At 41.3% G+C, this 17,595-nt stretch overlaps 1 long non-coding RNA gene across 4 annotated transcripts; it reads right to left on the reverse strand.

The window, feature by feature from the left end:
- Positions 1–1,593: 1,593 nt before the first annotated feature.
- LOC141960024 (uncharacterized) lies at positions 1,594–16,339 on the reverse strand. 4 transcript variants are annotated; one of them, XR_012633540.1, is made up of 6 exons: positions 16,219–16,336; positions 11,120–11,247; positions 8,110–8,213; positions 7,880–7,980; positions 6,999–7,097; positions 1,594–3,639 (listed from the first exon to the last, which is right to left on the reverse strand). It is a non-coding gene; the product is annotated as an uncharacterized LOC141960024 (long non-coding RNA). The 4 variants fall into 4 exon arrangements; XR_012633537.1 differs by having other exon boundaries at positions 6,979–7,097; XR_012633536.1 differs by lacking the exon at positions 1,594–3,639 and adding an exon at positions 5,041–5,831 and having other exon boundaries at positions 6,979–7,097.
- Positions 16,340–17,595: the final 1,256 nt, after the last annotated feature.

The raw sequence follows: 17,595 nt of genomic DNA on the forward strand, positions 1-17,595 counted from the left end.
GTTCATGTGATTGGGGACAGAATTTGTTTTAAGGGCTTGTTACAGATGGCAACTCTTATTCTGCCACACTTCCCCCTATTTATCTTGAAGACTAGTTTATCTGATTGTCTCAGCAATCTCTGCATCAAGATCCTTGCAGATTGTTGGTTGTGGTTTATTTACCTGCTGTGGTTTTGAGGGAAGACTTTCTGAAGTCAGTGTTACCTGACCTGTGCCACATCTGGTAGCCACCAGAAAATGTCATGAAAATATGTCACACTTCGGGAAGACAGTGGATTGGCATCTGTAAGCCAAACCTGTGATGTTTCTCTTATCCTCGGCCTCTCTAGGTCTATGAAAAGCTGCCTGTACTTCTTGTTATGTTATACCTGTAGTTACAAGCCACTCCAGTTTTTGAAAATGTGAAGAAAGTTAATTTGTGCACTTTCACTGTTGAGAGCCCTTGAGTGCAGCTTACTGTCTATTCCTAAAAAAGCTTTACATTAGTAGAAGCAGCATTTTATCTTTTTAAGAGGAAATGTATTTCAAAAATAGATGCTTTAGCAGACACCAGAATCGAATCTACATTGGAAGTATTCTTTAATGTGGGGAATGCCACTACTAATTTACTTACACGTTTGATGGGTTTGGGTTTTTTTTATTTTGACCAATGTGCATTTTCAAGGAAAACACTCCAATTTTCTAGTCACACTAAAATCTAACTTTCAAAGAGAGGAAGAGTGGGCAGCAGATGCTAATCAGGAATGAATTCCACTCCCCCCACCCCCCCTCCCCGCCCAAGGGGTGAACTGGTTCTATGGACCTCCTTTATTACGTGCATGTGCATCGAGAGCCAAGCGGTGTCCCTTATTATTATTTTGCTTCAGCTTTGTCAGAGCTGTACCTTGTGACACCTGAATGCTACTTGCCTGAACGCCAGGCAGCCACTGTCAGCTGGCGTGTCGCTCACTCCTAAAGATCACCAGCAAGTACTGTAGCTTTAATGAAAACCTTCTCTCTAAAAAAAATCACCATCCTTAACCTGATTTGTTACAAAGTTGTCATTTGGAGGGAAGTGTAGGTACAAGATGATCATTATTAGCTAAATCTAATGAGTAATAGAACTCTATACAGGGTACGCATTTACTGTGCATGTGTATATATTTTTGTACATTTTTACAGTTATTTCCTACACTTGATTTTATGATGTTCAGAAAAGATGCATCTGAATCTGGTTAAAAAACAAGAAGCTATTAAGAAAACCCAACCCTGTCACCTACTGTAGTTTCTACTAAGAACTGTGCCCAAACAAATACGCAGATTTACAGTGCTATGCAAATATTACTTTGTAAGTTGTCTCTTAAATTTTGCTTAAGTAGTTCACGCTGTTTTTACTGGGCTTTCAGAAAATTTAATGCAAAAGACTCATCTTGTAAAATAAAATAGCTTTGGCTGTGTGAAAGTACTGTATATTAGAATCTTATTCGTGCTTTCAGTTGCTTATTTTAACAGTATGTGATTGTTTGTTTTTTTTTTTTTTTTTGTACATAATATGCTGGCATAGAGGGTTTTTTAATTGTGCTTGAATGAAGAAGGGTGACTGTCCAGCATCTGTTTTTTTGCAGTTACTGAGCAAGTAGCCAATAATGTAACTGGGAGATCTGCATTCTCCTCCTATTTGCCACTCTGGTTTTTGTAACTAAACATGCTTTAAGGTCTATTTTATTTTTTTTGCTTTGGTTTTATTTTCATTTACGCTTCTTGGTCTTAGTCCTGCAAAGTGATCCATGCAAGGGCCATGTGTCTGCAGCAGTAATGTGGATGGATCATTTTGTGGGGGTTGGGAGTAAATGATAAGTTTAACCCTACAGCCATTCCCTGCCCTAAGCCAGTTGTTGAGAACTGCCAAGGGACGGTGCATTACGGTAGCATTTATAGAAGCAGTATATAGTTTTGCATGGCTCTTCCAAATGACCAAATGAGGATGGGGGGAGGGATGTTCCTTTCCTGAAGAATCCTCTGAATTAAACCTGAAGTTGTCTAAGAAGTTGAGACTCCAGCAGGGTACGCTGGCTCTACAGATAGATGCTGTAGATTAAAACACTTTTTTTGAATCTAATGCCTTTTATTTTTTACTGGAAGATAAAGACCTTTCCCCTTCCTTAGATGTATGCCAATATCATACACTCCTACCAGAAAGGAAACCAAGACCCACTGAAAGATCGTTTGGCGATTTTGCTCCCTTCCCTGTATTTTTATCAAAAGTCTGCCCAACACAAGTAGACAATTTCTACCTCTAGTATATCCCTGGCCTGCCTCTGTACCTGTTTGGTCCCCTAAGACATCAGCTCTTTTTTAGGATATTTGTGCCTGTAACAAATGGCAGGTGTGCAATAATACCATGTACCTGTATCATCTTTTTGCTAGACTGCAAGCACTTCTTTCATGTTCTCCCACCCCTGATCCTTTGCTCCTTTGAATATTCCAGGTTGTGCTGAGCTGCCTTGTAATGACCATTGACCATGATCTGTTGCACCATGTGTCACTGTATGGGCAGTCCTTTTCTGTGGAGAGGATGGGCTCTGATTCTAAGAGTATGCAAGCAGAAACTTCTCTGTTATTTTTCTAGTTTGCACAGCTTTTCTTACCTCTGTTCCTCCATTGAATCTCCTCAGATCCATAATGCATTTTTAAAGGCCAATGATTTTGATCTGGAATTTTTAATGCTTTGTTCCAGGACTTTTTTTTTTTTCAGCTTTAAGGTGAAAAATAAGGGTTGAAGTTTTTATTGGTACAGCATAATAAAGAATTCATTTGATTAAGATGGTATGATCCTTAGTACATGCATGCAAAAGCCAAGCTCTGAAGAGCAAAGCCCCCAGCTGATGGCAGAGCTCTGGTCCTTAATGTGTGTTGTCTTGCCATGCGCTACAGAAGAGACGCTGCTGTTGTTAATTCTTGTCCTCAGAGGTACATGCCTTCTCTCATTGACTATCCACCTGCCCTTCAAGTCCTCTTTCCTGAGCTGCTTTCTCCTGTTGAACCAGCCAGTATCAGACATCACAACTGCATGTACTGGAGAAGCAGAAGCCATCGGCAGTGGGGTATATGGACAAGGGTAGGTTAATGGGGCAGCATGTCGCCAACAGCGTTTGACATCCAACACTGTGTAAGGTAGCTGTGGCAGTGGAAGAAAAGGTTTGTTATAATACTTAGATGAAGCACAGGGAATGTTGTTAGGTGGTTTGTTTCTGTACTAAGCAGTTCACGTCGCAGTGACCTTTAGGCTGTGGAGCTTCTTACACATCCTCTCTTTAAATTGTAAACATAGTAGGAAGTTGACTGTGGTGGTGGTGGCATTTTTGTGGGTGTAGCTCTTCTATATTCCTTAATCTTAGGTATTCCACTCTTTTTCTTCTAATACTGCGTCGATATATTTTGAAAACCGGGCTGGAATTCTATGAAAGCAAGGCCATGTCCTCAACATCAGACACAATCAGCTGCCGCACTGGGAATGAATTCATGTTTTGGATACACTGTGCTCCTGACTGCAGTTACATTGGGCAGAGGGCTTTTTGGGGGGAGCAACAGGTGAACACACTTCCTACATACTTCTAAAACTGCAGTCTGTTCCTGAGAGGCTTGACAGGCTGCGTGCATCTATGAAACAAAACTTTATGTAAGTATAACAGATTTTTGTAGGTAGATATAAGCGTAATAACTGTGGTATGGGTTAATGAGGCACTCTTCCAGATTCTGCCACCCTATGGATTCATATCTATGAACCTATAATATTTTACATTTATGTATGTATGTTGGAATCCAACACTCTCTGACCATGTTCTTTTAGATATCCTAGATGTGGAGGGTGGAATGTTTAATATCAACTTTACTTGAAGATAGTTGTTGTTAAGTGGGATTGCTGATTTAGCAACGTATATTTTCAATATAATCTGTATCGATACAAATGTGACACTAAGCAAAATAGAGCAATTGCAGGACACAGTTCAAGCACAATGCCAATGTGATCTCCATTACCAGTCTCTGTAATATGCTCACAGTCACGATGCTGGGCATCCCCAGTCACTGGTGAAAGTTAAAGCCAGCCTAAGCCCTTTCTTCTCTTCTAAATGCTTTTATTAGTTGTTTAGTGTGGGGCTGAGCTACAGATTCATTCCCCCTATGTTGGTCTGTTTAACTCAGGGAGCTGTTTACACCACCAGTTGATCCACTCGACTGTTGATAGCTATATCTAAACCAAAGGCCGTCTCTGGTCCCCTTTGTGTTGAGCTAAAGTCAGTTTGCTTTGCAATAGCTGTGGTCAGTCACACCCTGCGTTTATTCCCCAGGGTTCACAGGTACATCACCCCTACCCATCTCCACTGAGCCTTCTTCCCTTCTCAGGGTTTAGTGATCAGTCACAGTACTATCATACAGGATAGCAGTATATCATATGATACATGGTATATCATCAATATATATTTTATATATATATATATATATATATATATATATATAAATCCTCTATAACGCCAATATCATTACATTCCTGCCGTGTGTGCCAAAGAGACAGGATTGCAGTGGGCTATATGGTGAGTTTGCTGGGGCTGGAGCTGTGCCACCCGAGGCCAGCCACACCACCTCAGGCATTCCTGCTCACTGATGGAAAGACAAAGCACATTGCTTCCCAAGGCATTTGGTAGAAGGCAGACTACCAAAAGCAGATGCCACCTTGCCATCTGTGGTGAGTGCCAGTGCACAGACACCAGCACAGAACTGATGTGATACAACAAGCAGGCTTCCAGGGGACTGATTGCGAAGAATAGAGCAGAGCACAGTTGATTCTGACGACAGGTTGTTTTTCTTTTCTTTGCTGTGAATTGTGATGTGATCTGCCTTTGGTTTTCATCTTGCTGATGTAGGGCAATGTTTGCAAAAGCCAGATTCAGCAGTGGCCTAGTTGTCTTGTGACATCTCATTTATTTATTTGTCCAATAAAGTTACAAGTGGCTACATGCTAGTAGTTGCTCCACTTACGAGGAAAATCGGTAGAAGAAAGAAATGAGGCAGGATTTAAGAATACATATAAATCTCCTCCCACCTTGGCTGAAGTTAAGTACAAACACCACAAGTATTTTCAGGAAAATGCTATTTCTTGTATATTTCCCATCAGCTCAAAGCTCCTTGTTAAAAGTAGGAAATGGCTACACTCCTTTTTTCCCATCTTTTAATTCTGCTGCAGCAAAGTTACATAGTCTAGACTAAGGCTGGAAGCTGCTGCATCTTTTAACTGTAGATCTCTACCATGCAGATACACCTAAGTATGCTGTTACAGGCTGCTTCTTCAGTCCATGGAGAAAAGGCTCTCGTGGCAGTGGTTTGGGCTCTCCCCTGGCATTCCTGTTTCCCCCATCAGCCTGGGGAAGTCTGAGCCCTTTGATGGTGGTTTCCAAAAAGGAGGACAATGCTGTACCTTATTCCATCTGGTCAAAGCTCTCCAGCCAGGCAGGACTTACGGAGCAGAGTATGGGGCCTGCAGCTTGTTTGGCCATCAAACATTTCCATTTATGTGGGGACGTTTAAGAAGGTGAGTTTATTTGAGCTAAATCCTGTTCAGACCATTGTGATGACTGGGGTGTGCATAATTGTCTCCTTAAGAGTTTAGCAGCCAGAAAATAGCCCCGTAGAGCTGATAGAGTTACTCTTACCTCTCTGTAGGCAAGAGAGGACAGTAGACGGAGGACTGCAAACCTAACAACCACTGTCTTTGCACTTTGCCTCTGTACAGCAAAGCTGGCTTGCAGGTTGCAGAAGTGGGGGCCATTGTGCCACAGAGCTGAGCCTGAGGCTTCCTGGGGGGAAAACCTTTGGTTACTCCTCTCTTCACACAACCTCTGCAAGTATCATGTTTGAGTAAACGAGGCCAACTTGTTTTACGCACAACTGGGCTTTCTTCCAGCTGTAAGGCGTTACTTTAAGCAACTGCACAAAAATATATCTCTAACCTTTGTTCAGTCTTTTTCCTTGTTTTGCTGCTTTGTTCCTCCCATGTTAAACCCAGCACATAATCATGTAATTCCCATAATTTACAAAGCTTTATTCCTAATCTCCAGTATTTTAAAGGTCTATATTCACTTTTTCCTTTTTTTAAGAAGTTGAAGGTTTTCGGTACAGACCATTTATTGGGGTTATAATGGTGTAATCTGTCACAGAGATGGGGAAGCATTGCTTGCTCTCCCTGCCAGCAGGTAAGGTCAGAGAGAGACTCACTATCAGAACATGATAAAAAAAGTTTGCCCGACAAATGCCATATTTCTTATCTGATTAATTTAATGTTAATGGCTCTCTAAAGGATGGAGAAGACCATCTCAGACTGCTAAGAAATGCTTCCGTGAATGAGCACTTGAATATTCTGCACCTGTGAGGTGTGGACAAGACACAACCACGGCTGTGAGAGGAACCTTGTATTTTTGGGGAAGGGAATTTGCTCAGACCAGGGTTAGTTCCCTGTGGGATGGGAACAAAAACCCATCTCTCTCCCACCCCTGGCCCAGAATGGCAGCAAGATGGGAAACCTGCACACTTGCTGTTTCCTGAGACTATGTACTCTTTTGCTGGCAACTGTACAAGAAGGCAGTTGGCCTATCTAAATTAAGTACTGCACATAATGGAACATAAATTATTGCTGTTAACTCCAATGCGATAACATGGTTAGGGAGAACAAATTGCACTAAAGCAATATGTTTTTTTTCTTACTCTCAAAGGGATCTCAGTGGAGCAATGTCTCGAGCTAATATTAGGTCTGGGAATTTCACAGGCACTAACAGGATTAGGCACATGACTTCCTTTCCAGTCTGATGGGGGCCAAGTGTTTAATTCCCTTGGGCTTCTCTGAGATTTACTTGCTCCCACTCAAGATGTAAAACAAAACAAAATAATCATAACTTCATATAGTACCTTTACAAAAATTAAATAATAGAATTATACTCTTCTACTCACAAGAGGAAACCTGTTCTCACCAACAACTCATGTGGCAGGAGGGTTCAAGCTTAGTCTTACTCAACTTCAGTTTGGTGCTTAGGGCAAGGTTCACAGCGCCTTTCCGTCTTCAGGCACAGCTGAAAAAGATTAACAGGGTGTTAAAAGCAGTGAAAGCTTGTTTGCAAGTGCTGCTAGAACCCTGGATGTAAGTAGCATCATCTGTTAGAAGTATTTACTGCCTTATTATTTTGGGGGCAGTGGTGGTCAGAGGAAGACCTGATGAAAGATCTCATTGTCCTTTTTCTCTTGTCAATAATATCTTTTGTTTCATAGCTGTCTTAGTAGATTTATTACTCAGAGCACCAACATCTAATAGGATCAAACCCTGAAATAGAAACCTGTGATAGAAAAAGCCTGTGCTGCCTTGGATGTCTTTGTGATCTCAAAACTTGCAGTACTGTTGTGTCTCTGGTTGCTTAGTCCTCCTTCTCTGTGAAAGCACATACACACTGAAATTAAGAGGTGGTGACTGTCAGTTTAACCCTCTGTGAGGGGTACTGCTATTGTGGCATTTACGGTATCAGGCCTTTTCTTCAAAAGTGAAGGCTAGTGCTAACAGAGCCTCTTACCCTTGATGGTGTAAGAAAAAAGTCTCCTCCTAATGGGAGTCACTCCTGTGAATGCTTCAGATACCAAAAACCACACTCTTCATGCCTGCTCCCATACATGAAAACATCTGATGTCTTCATAACTACATTCCAGTGCACGTGCAAAAGCTGTCTTCTCTCCACCCAAACTCAAGATGATGAGTTTGGTTATACCTGTCACGTCACTACAGAATGCAATTCTACTGATCCAGAGCAGGGAAAAAAAGTGGAGAATTCTCTCTAAAGTGGAGAATTCTTATCTGAATATTTACCTCTAGGCTTATTGTGGTAGCTTTCTGGGCCTCTTCTTCAGACTTCATTATTCTTGTAGTACTTCCATTCTGCCACCCAGGGAGGACATGCCTGAGGTAAACTGGCAAGGAAATCTCATTTGTAATTCATACCACATTTTAATAACTAATAGCTTTTGACATGCTAATTTTGAAATGAGCTTTCCCTTGATGAATTCAGAGAGGAGTGTTTAAATAATGGTGTAACTCACCTTCAGATTCCCTCCTCCCCTCTTCTCATCAATTTTCAATTATACCTTGGATGTGTGAGCTCTTCCCCAGGCTGGTATGATGGACAGACAGAGATCTTTATTGCCTAGAAAATAAAATTAGGAATTTTATGGTCTAGCTCTTACCAACTTCACCTGTACTCTTCAGAAGCTAGTCCTAAGCAGGAGGATAAACAAAGAGAAGTAACAGCCCAGAACTACTCTGTTACAATATGCTTGTGCAAAACCATTAGCTGGTAAAGGTTTATTTTAATAATGTTTCCTCTAATGAGTTTTTTTAAGTGTCTTCTAGAAATGACCACACACCTATGTCTCTAATAGTGTATTTAGTAAATAAAATCATGAATATATGCTGGAGGAAAGGGTTGTCTTTTGTCCGGTCTGTACAGTCCCCAGCTGACGGTGTACAGGTGCGTGGAGCACAGTGTAGAGCTATTAAAACTAAGTAACAGACATTTACCTCCTGAGCTGTGAACAGAGAACTCTAGCTGTGACACAGGTTAAATCAACCATGGTCTCTTTAAGCCCCTAGGTCAGGTCACAACAGGTTGTGTGTATCTGTCAATGCGGTCACCTTGCTAGTGGTGATACCAAAGCCCCTGTACTTGAGTTGTACATGGGAACATCCTGTGGTGGTGGTTTACCTCTCTCTTCTCCAAAGTATGGCCAGTGTTCAAATTTTTACCTTTCTGTGCTTCTAACTCCTCCTCTCAGGGTAGTATAACTTGCCAGATAAACGAGAAATATGCCCTTTTCTTCTGAGGTCTTCAGTCTCAAGTGGAAATTCAAAACTACCTTGGGGTGTGACTACTCTGGGACTCTGCCTTGGACTCTCTCTCACTCATGCTCTTGGCATAAATGAGAATAAACAAGCCTTCTCTCTCTTGAGCTAGGATAATTGCTTTCAATTTTCATGCAGTAAGAGCTGACTATCTCACAATAGCTACTATGACAGGGCTGGATAACATGAAAAAAGGGAGCTGCTAAGGGAGCAGGTTCGAGGTGGGTGATACAGAGAAGATGCATCCACAAAATGCTGGAGAGAGCATTTGGATCAGTTTGGATCTTGACATTCAAGACCAGCTAATTAGTCCAAGTGCCTCCCTGCTGGCAGTTAAAGTGTTTCTGTTTTGCAGCTTGGGTCCAGGATTGACATCCTGAAAATACTCAGAGCTACAGGAACTCCCGGGGTTTAAGGGCCTTCTCTGTCTGCTGGCACCTGACCTCGTTTCTGCCTGTGCTGGAAGTGTGCTGTCTGAAAAGTTGTTTGGATATCAGCAGAGCTGTAAAAGGCTCCAAGATCACTGCATTATTACTAGTTAGTTTCTAAATAAATTTGAGTGACTCAAGAAACGGATATAAATGACCTGCTAGGGGAGAAGAAAAGGAGGCGAATACAGCGGTGGCTCAGCTGTAAACGTGACCAGGTTGAATTCCTCTGGTCTTTAGAAGTAGCTTTGAGTAAGAGTTGTCACGTCTACTTTTTACTCCTCTTATTTTGTTCGTGTCATATAAGAAAACAGTTGTTTGCACCATAAGACACCTGACATTATCATCTTTGATAATGATGTTCGTACTTTCATACTCAAAATTTGATACTTTGAACTTGTTGTTCTTTACCAAGGTGCATAAGTGTACGTGTAACGTACTCAGCATTTGATCTGTGAGTTCAAATGCCTTTCTCCTTGTGCTTGCAAGGTAAATCTGCCTCTGAGGATTCAAACACGCTGTATTTTTGTAGCATCTTCCCTGGATGAGTAGGATTTTTGAGAGCTGTTCAAGGAAAGCTGTTTGGGAGGGGAGGAAAGTCTGTCTTGAGGAGTGCTAGAAAGAAAGGCATTGCCAGGCAAGGAGATTTCTTTGAGTCCCAGAAGATGAAGACTGATGTTAAAAAGATTATGACGGTTATGTCAGAGAAGTAGCATGCTACTGATCCTCTCTTATAGGCTAAGTTGCGTCTCCCTCTCCTTGCTCCAGCTGCTCTGCCTTGGCTTCCTGGTCAGTTTTTCTGTAGACTCCTTCCTTAAATGATTTCTCTTTTCTCTCCACTTCTTCAGTCTCCTAGCTTTTCCTGACGCTTCTTGAAAGTCTTTGATCCCACATTTCAACCTTGTCCCTCTGGTTTGTCTTGGAGGTCATTTAGGGGTTTCAGAACAAGGACACAGCTCTTCAGCAAAGTTACTGCAAAGTTACTGTCACTTCCTCTGCATTTCCCATCTTTTCATAACTCTGGTGATGGGGAGCTGTTTAAACACCACAGCATTTTCTGCTACAGAAACACAGACAGACATCCGTGGATGGAATGAAAATGCTCTTGAACAGAGCTGGTATGAAAATGGGTGCCCCATGCTGGCTTTGTTGCTGTTAAACAAATTCCAGTCAATGATTCTTTCCCAATGATATGAAATAAATATCCCAGTTTCTGATTATTATGTACAGCTAATGACTTGTGGCTGATATACTAATTTAAAAAGACAAGGTGGCTTTTAAACTGTTTTAAACCTCACAGTATTATAAAAGAATTTTCCCAAATGTAAAAATCTTAACAGTTTTTTCTATGTTTCTGCAGGTGGCTGTGAATTTGTGAAATTAGTTAATTATAAACAGGCTTTCCTATGGAAAACTCATTCAGTTAAAAATAATCAACTGACTGCATGAAGGAGTGAGTGTTTTATTCATTATGACCCAAAGAGAGACAAAAAGTTAAGTATGCTTCCAGCATTAATTTTTACTTTCTTTCATACACAAATTCATTAACCATAGAGTGAATCCAACGTATTTTTTCTCTGGTAGTACAATAGGGTGAAAAGCCATTTCTAAGCTGGTATCAAATGCATACCTCAATAACTTCTGGTTTCAATGGTCACCCAAACATCTCAAAGTCTAAGAGAAGAAATGAAAGTACTTCAAAGTGTGCATGAATTAATTAATTATTTAACGGGGCAAACACATTGTGTCTCATTTTTACAGTGGTTTGACTGACAGGAATTACCTGAAAATATATCTAGAAGTACTGTCTGTTGACAGAGGTTCGTGTCTGTGCCAAAGCGCTGTTCACTGCTGGGCCACAAGCTGGCGGCACTAGACTATGCGGTTTGGTGCCAGTTTTCTGACTGCTGTCTGCAAATTGAAATGAAAACATAAAACTCTACATTTTACTTCTATAGCTGATTCCTTGAATAATTCTTCCTTTGGGATAAGGTTTCCTTCAGTACTTCTATAAAACTTAGTTACAGTTAATAAATAAATTTTTTTAATCCCACTTTAGAGAGTGAATGAGAAGAGCAACTGCAGGCCATCTCAGTGGAAGCCCATGAACTTCAATATCCATGTCTCCCAAAATATTAATTACCAAAAGTATCAAAGGAAAAAGTAAGAAATCTCTAGAAGCAAGGATTTCTCTTTTAACCTTATTGGAAAAATTCCTTTAAGCTTTTCCCATAGGTAGAAGTTGATGCTCATCTTGAAGGAGGCTTTCTGCAGCAATCCCTTCTGAAATTTTCATTCCAAACCTCACTACTGTCCAGATAATGATAAATCTGAACCTTCAAATATTCGTTCTGTCTATAAAGTTTCTCTCTGTAACCATTTTCAGGTCAGACGGGATTTGAACTTTTGGCAAAGTACCAGATGTGTAAGCTATCCCCTGCCATTTCACCCAGAACTGTTCATCTGTCTACAGGCTCTGTTTTAAGCAGTGGTGATAATATGCAAAGTCAGGGTATTGTTTCATTAATATCTCTGGCATAATCCTACACTAAGCCATCCCAGGGAAACCAGCCCTCTATCTGTTAAATGACTGGTTGCTGTAAAACAAGAAGAGCTGGGCACAGTGTAACTGGAACCAATTTTTGTGCCTGCATTGAAAAGCTCTGGGAAGATACCTTCACGATCCACCGTGTAATTGAGAGTTGGCATAACGGTCTGTCTGGGATGGAGTTAGATTTCTTCATAGTGGCTCATATAGCACCGTGTTTAAAATTTGTGGCTAAAATGGTGTTTCTAACACACTAACGTTTTGGCTGTTGTGAACAGAGGTTGCACAACGTCAAGGCTTTCTCTTTTCCCACTCCTTCTCCAGGGAGTAGATTGGGGTGGGAAAGAGACTGGGAGAGGACATAGCTGGGACAGCTGACCCCAAATGGACAAAGGGCTTTTCCATACCATACAATACCCTAACGTCATGCTCAGCAGTAAAAGCTAGGGTAGAGGAAGAAGGAGGGCTTCTGGCTTCCAAGGTGGCTGCTGTTTAGAGACTGGCTGGGCACTGGTCTGCTTGTGGGAGTGGTGAGAAATTTCTTTTGTTTCATTTTTTGTCTCTCACCTATTAAACTGTCTTAACTCACATGTTGAGTGGAATAAGCGAGTAGCTGTGTGGCTGCTGGCCAAGGTCAACCCATGACATGAAACAAAGAAATGCTGTAGTGTGTTCAGAGGTAGAGAATAAAGCTATGCTTTTTCATGAAAAAATCTTTATTTGGAGGCCACCAAATGGGAGCAGTGGGATATGTGGATTAGAGGGAACAAGGAATTTTACATTCGAGACTGTTATTGCTAGCAAATCCTGGGATCCCAGGATCTACCATGATACTCCTGGGCCTCCATTATCTTAAAGACTATCAGGCGGTCAGACAAAACTGGAGAGAGGGAACCAAATTACACTGTGGACACTGCTGGCTTTGTCTTCATCCTGATCAAAACCTGGCATAGGAACTGTCTTTTCCTCCTATTACACCCTTGCCTGCTGGGGACCATTTCCCTTCCTCAACACCTTTCTCTTTGTCTTCTTTTGTCTCTGCCTTCCCAGAATTGGACAGTTGATATCATCTTCAAACTCAGCAGGAAGATTTTTCAAACATGGATTTCACCCTGTGATGGACATTCCATCAAAACATAAGGCAATTAGGGATTTTATTATTTAACTGCTTTCCTTCCTCTTCCCTGCTTCTTAAATATTTGAAAGAATTTCAACAAGGGTTGTCTCAGTAGGGACCTGAAGACTAACATCACATTTTAGGATTTAGTGTTATAACAATGAGCCAGGGTTTAATTAACCTTCTAGCTCTTTGGGAGACCTGAGATAGAAGATCCAGTTCCTTACAAAACCACTGCTGCTTCTCTTGTAGTTATTGAGTTCATTAATACAGCTACAGCTGTATTTTATTTTGGTCAAGTTAAAGTGCTAAATATTTTACAGAGATAATGAAATTCCTTGTCCTTCCTTGCAGAGAATATAATTTAAACAAACCAGTAACAGAAGAGCTGGGGGAAAAAGAAGGAAATGGAAATTCAGGAGCAGAAAAAGGTGTGGGATATGTTGACATCCCCTGTTTGCTTGACACCTGTGCCATGTGGGTTTGTGCTTCAAAACACATGATATATAACAGAATGGGACAATGAGAAATTTAACCCTTTGTTTGTTTACATTAACCACTATACAATATACACATATGGTACATCTGAAACAATCCCCACCTTTCAAGTCAGACTTCATTCCTCCTCCAGGAGGGAGAGTCCCCAAAAGCCACAGAAACTTCCCATGAAACTAGCCTAACCTACAACAAGCCATGTAACATGATTCATGTTATACTGATGGGATTTCCTGACAGCAGTGACTATTTGGTGTATAAATCTCTAAGTCATCAATAAGAAGAAACACTACAGCAGAACATTAACAACTGCAACCATGCAAAATTTTCATGGAGAAAATTTTAAGTTCTCTTTGATATCTTATAAACCCCATTGCAGGAAGTTGTGAAATGAGGGGAAGGTGACCTGGCTGCAAGATGAGAGAGCATATACAAAAATAAAAGTAGGAAGAATAAACACCAGCTATTGCTACTGAAAGTGTTAACCAAGTGCAGTTAAGCAAAGTTAGCACGAAGAGTGGAGCCTGCATTTTCAGATGTAGGGAGTGAGATTGTGCACCTTGTTTTGAAAGATAGAGAGTCCATTTTTTCCCAGGGTTGTTTTTCCTAACTAGTGTGTTCTCATGCATCCAGAGCCCTGTTCCTGTAAACATCCACCGAAGGGAGTTGACAGTGTGTGCTATGGCCACTGTGGAGCCAGCACGCCTCCGATGGCTGTGCCCAGAAGCCAGACTGTGGAACAGGGAACGAAAGGAAGGGCTGGCGTGCACTTCTGTCCATGCCAGACTGCAGTGCACATGGACTTGGAAAACAGAAAATTCTTCTTGGTCTAGTAACATATACACTGTCTTTTCATCCAGTCATACATATGCCTCCTAATCTGCTCCTTTATACTGCACCTCAAAGCCAAGATCCATCCTAGTGGTGACCTACTTGGGCATCGAGCCTATTCCAATGACAATGCTGATACTTAGAAGCAGCATTTGCACAGGCTCTGGCTGGCTATAAACTACCTTAAGTTCAGCTCCTCCTCTCTCACTGATTCATCATTTAAACTGCAGGTGTAATTCTGCTCTGCTAATGTGCTTAGGGAAAAGTTTCAGGCACCTGATACCCCTCAAACTGAAAAGATTAAGAGAATTTGCTTTGCTAATGTTTTGTATGCGTGAATGTAATTTTATCTTGCCAAGCATGTAAGGCTGAAAAATCGGAGAGAACTGTAGCACCATGATGGCCTGGTGTCTATAATCTGATCAGGTTTCGTGGATACAAGAATAATGTTTCTTAAGTCATGTATGATTTCCAGTAGAGACAGAGAGTATTTTAGACATTGTTGGTATAGAGGAAAAGGAAAATTCTAATTGCAATTCAAGGGATCCCTTTTCCCATTTTGCACATTTTCCCCACAGGAAAATTTCATCCATTAATTTCAAAATGCAAGGTAAAAGCACAATGTTGTCAAAGTCCCAATTTCTAACTGCTTTTAGTTTTTTTTTCTTCTCTACATAGTTTACTGTAAAAGATCTATTTTTTCCCATCACAGACCAGTCAATTTCACTTCCCAAAGTCGCTTTCAAGTATTTTTGGCAATTAAACACCTCAGAAGACAGTGAAAAGTTGTTTTCCTTAGTCTTGTGGATCTTCTTGCTTATGTTAATGTGTCTGTCTCTCTTTTCTCTTTTTTTTTTTTTTCAGGGGGGGAAGATGGTGTGGGAATAATCCACAAGTGCAGGTGTATTTGCTTCACTTGCTATCAGAAACAGCTAGCAAGGATAGGATAGGGTTGGGGGTTTTTTGTTTAATAGAAACAGCTATATATACTGCAACTATAAAAACTAGAGAGAGGAGATTGAATATGTATGAAATTCTGTGGTGATTAAAACTTTAATCCCAATGAACTGTTGACCTTAGCTCTAATCTCTGAGAAAAGGGGACAAGCACTCTACAGTAAGGGGAGATCGTTGGAAAAGATTCCTGTTTATCTGACTTGGGTTTGCCTCTTTTCCTACCAGAGTTGTTTAGGACTGCACAGGATGGAGTATTTGACAGACGCATGAAATGAGTTACTTTAGAGCTTACTGGAAGGAATTTATCATTTTTTGCACATGCATATAACAGCATTTTTTTTTTTTCTGTTTCAGCAAATCATGTATTTGCCACATACTTCTTACTTATACTGTGAAATGATGTGTAAGTGCTGACATTTTTAAAATAAAATTGTGCCATGACACACCTTGAATCTCACAGTACTTAAAAATGTAAAGAAAAAAAGTTGGCCTCTAGCTGCTCACCTAAACCTGAAAATCAGATATAACATTTTATTGAGCTATATGAGATTTGGTCTGGTAAGGAATTTTGTATTTGTCCTGTGCCAAGGAAACAAGTCTTGTTACAACCAAGGTGAAAGAGAAGTTCTGTGTAAATGCTGATGAAAATATTCACAGAATTGGAAACAACCATTAATCTCTAAAGCAAAACAGCAGAGATAAAACTGGGAATATTTATCTGCAGTATGGGATGAAACATGCTACAGGGATGCTACAGGGAATTATTTTTTAAACAACATTATAAGCCCAGGAAATAGGGTTAAGGTTTTGCTGAAAGAAAACGCTACACAAATCGACTTCTGGAAATACTTGAACAGAACACCCAAACCACATCAGCACAATGTCACTGTGCAATAAACAGTTATGATTCACACAGAGATTATTTATAGTCTTACCTTAGATTATTATATGGTGACAGCAAGTTGGGTGGGAGTGTTGAGAGACCTGGACAGGCTGAGGCCAGCTGTAGGAGTTTCAATAAGGCCAAATGCCGGGGGCTGCCCTTGGGCCACAACAACCCCCAGCAGCGCTACAGGCTTGGGGAGGAGTGGCTGGAGAGCTGCCAGTCAGAGAGGGACCTGGGGGTGTTGATTGACAGCCGGCTGAACAGGAGCCAGCAGTGTGCCCAGGTGGCCAAGAAGGCCAATGGCATCCTGGCTTGTGTCAGCAATAGCGTGGCCAGCAGGGACAGGGAAGGGATCTTACCCCTGTACTCGGCACTGGTGAGGCCGCACCTCGATTCCTGTGTGCAGTTTTGGGCCCCTCACTACAAAAAGGACATTGAATGACTCGAGCGTGTCCAGAGAAGGGCAACGGAGCTGGTGCAGGGTCTGGAGCACAGGTCGTAGGGGGAGCGGCTGAGGGAACTGGGGGTGTTTAGTCTGGAGAAGAGGAGGCTGAGGGGAGACCTCATCGCCCTCTACAGCTACCTGAAAGGAGGTTGCAGAGAGCTGGGGATGAGCCTCTTTAACCAAGTAATAAGCGATAGGACAAGAGGTAATGGCCTCAAGTTGCACCAGGGAAGGTTTAGACTAGATATTAGGAAGTATTTCTTTCCAGAAAGGGTGGTTAGGTGTTGGAATGGGCTGCGCAGGGAGGTGGTGGAGTCCCCATCCCCGGAGGTGTTTAGGAGTTGGGTCGACAGCGCTGAGGGATATGGTGTAGTTGGGAACTGTCAGTGTGAGGTTAATGGTTGGACTGGATGATCTTCAAGGTCTTTTCCAACCTAGATGATTCTGTGATTACATTTGGTTTTACACAGGTATGCTGTGTTTTTCATTTTATACTCCTTAGGGTAGACTACTTTCAGTATGCTCTTCTAGATCTTATTTACTTCTATTTGAGATAGTAAGTCTAAATCCTCTAAGCTGAGGATTCTTGATTCTGAAGAAACTGCAGATGACCAAGGTGAACAGTAGATTTATTAAAAAACAAAGGAATACGATCTCAGTCTACAGTAAAACAAGAATCAATTTGAAGAGTATTGAAGTCTAATGCAACTAATTAGACCCAACAGAGTGTAACAGTGTATTATTTCTATGCATTTAAAAAACCCTCCAGTATAAACTCTAAAACTTTAAGGGCCATATTCACTGATACACCCTAACTGCTATGCATTGCCCTGGAATGGAAATATGATTGTGACTCCTCTGCATAAGCCAGTTTTGCCCTTGTATCTGATTTACCTCCTGTTACTCACCTGCCCATGCTATGTGCTCTTTTCTGTTCCTTATAATCCTCCCTCTGAGCTCACACTCTATACTCACAACTCC

The sequence above is a fragment of the Athene noctua genome, chromosome 1 (genome assembly GCF_965140245.1).
Source record: "Athene noctua chromosome 1, bAthNoc1.hap1.1, whole genome shotgun sequence".
NCBI classification, from domain to species: Eukaryota; Metazoa; Chordata; class Aves; order Strigiformes; family Strigidae; genus Athene; species Athene noctua.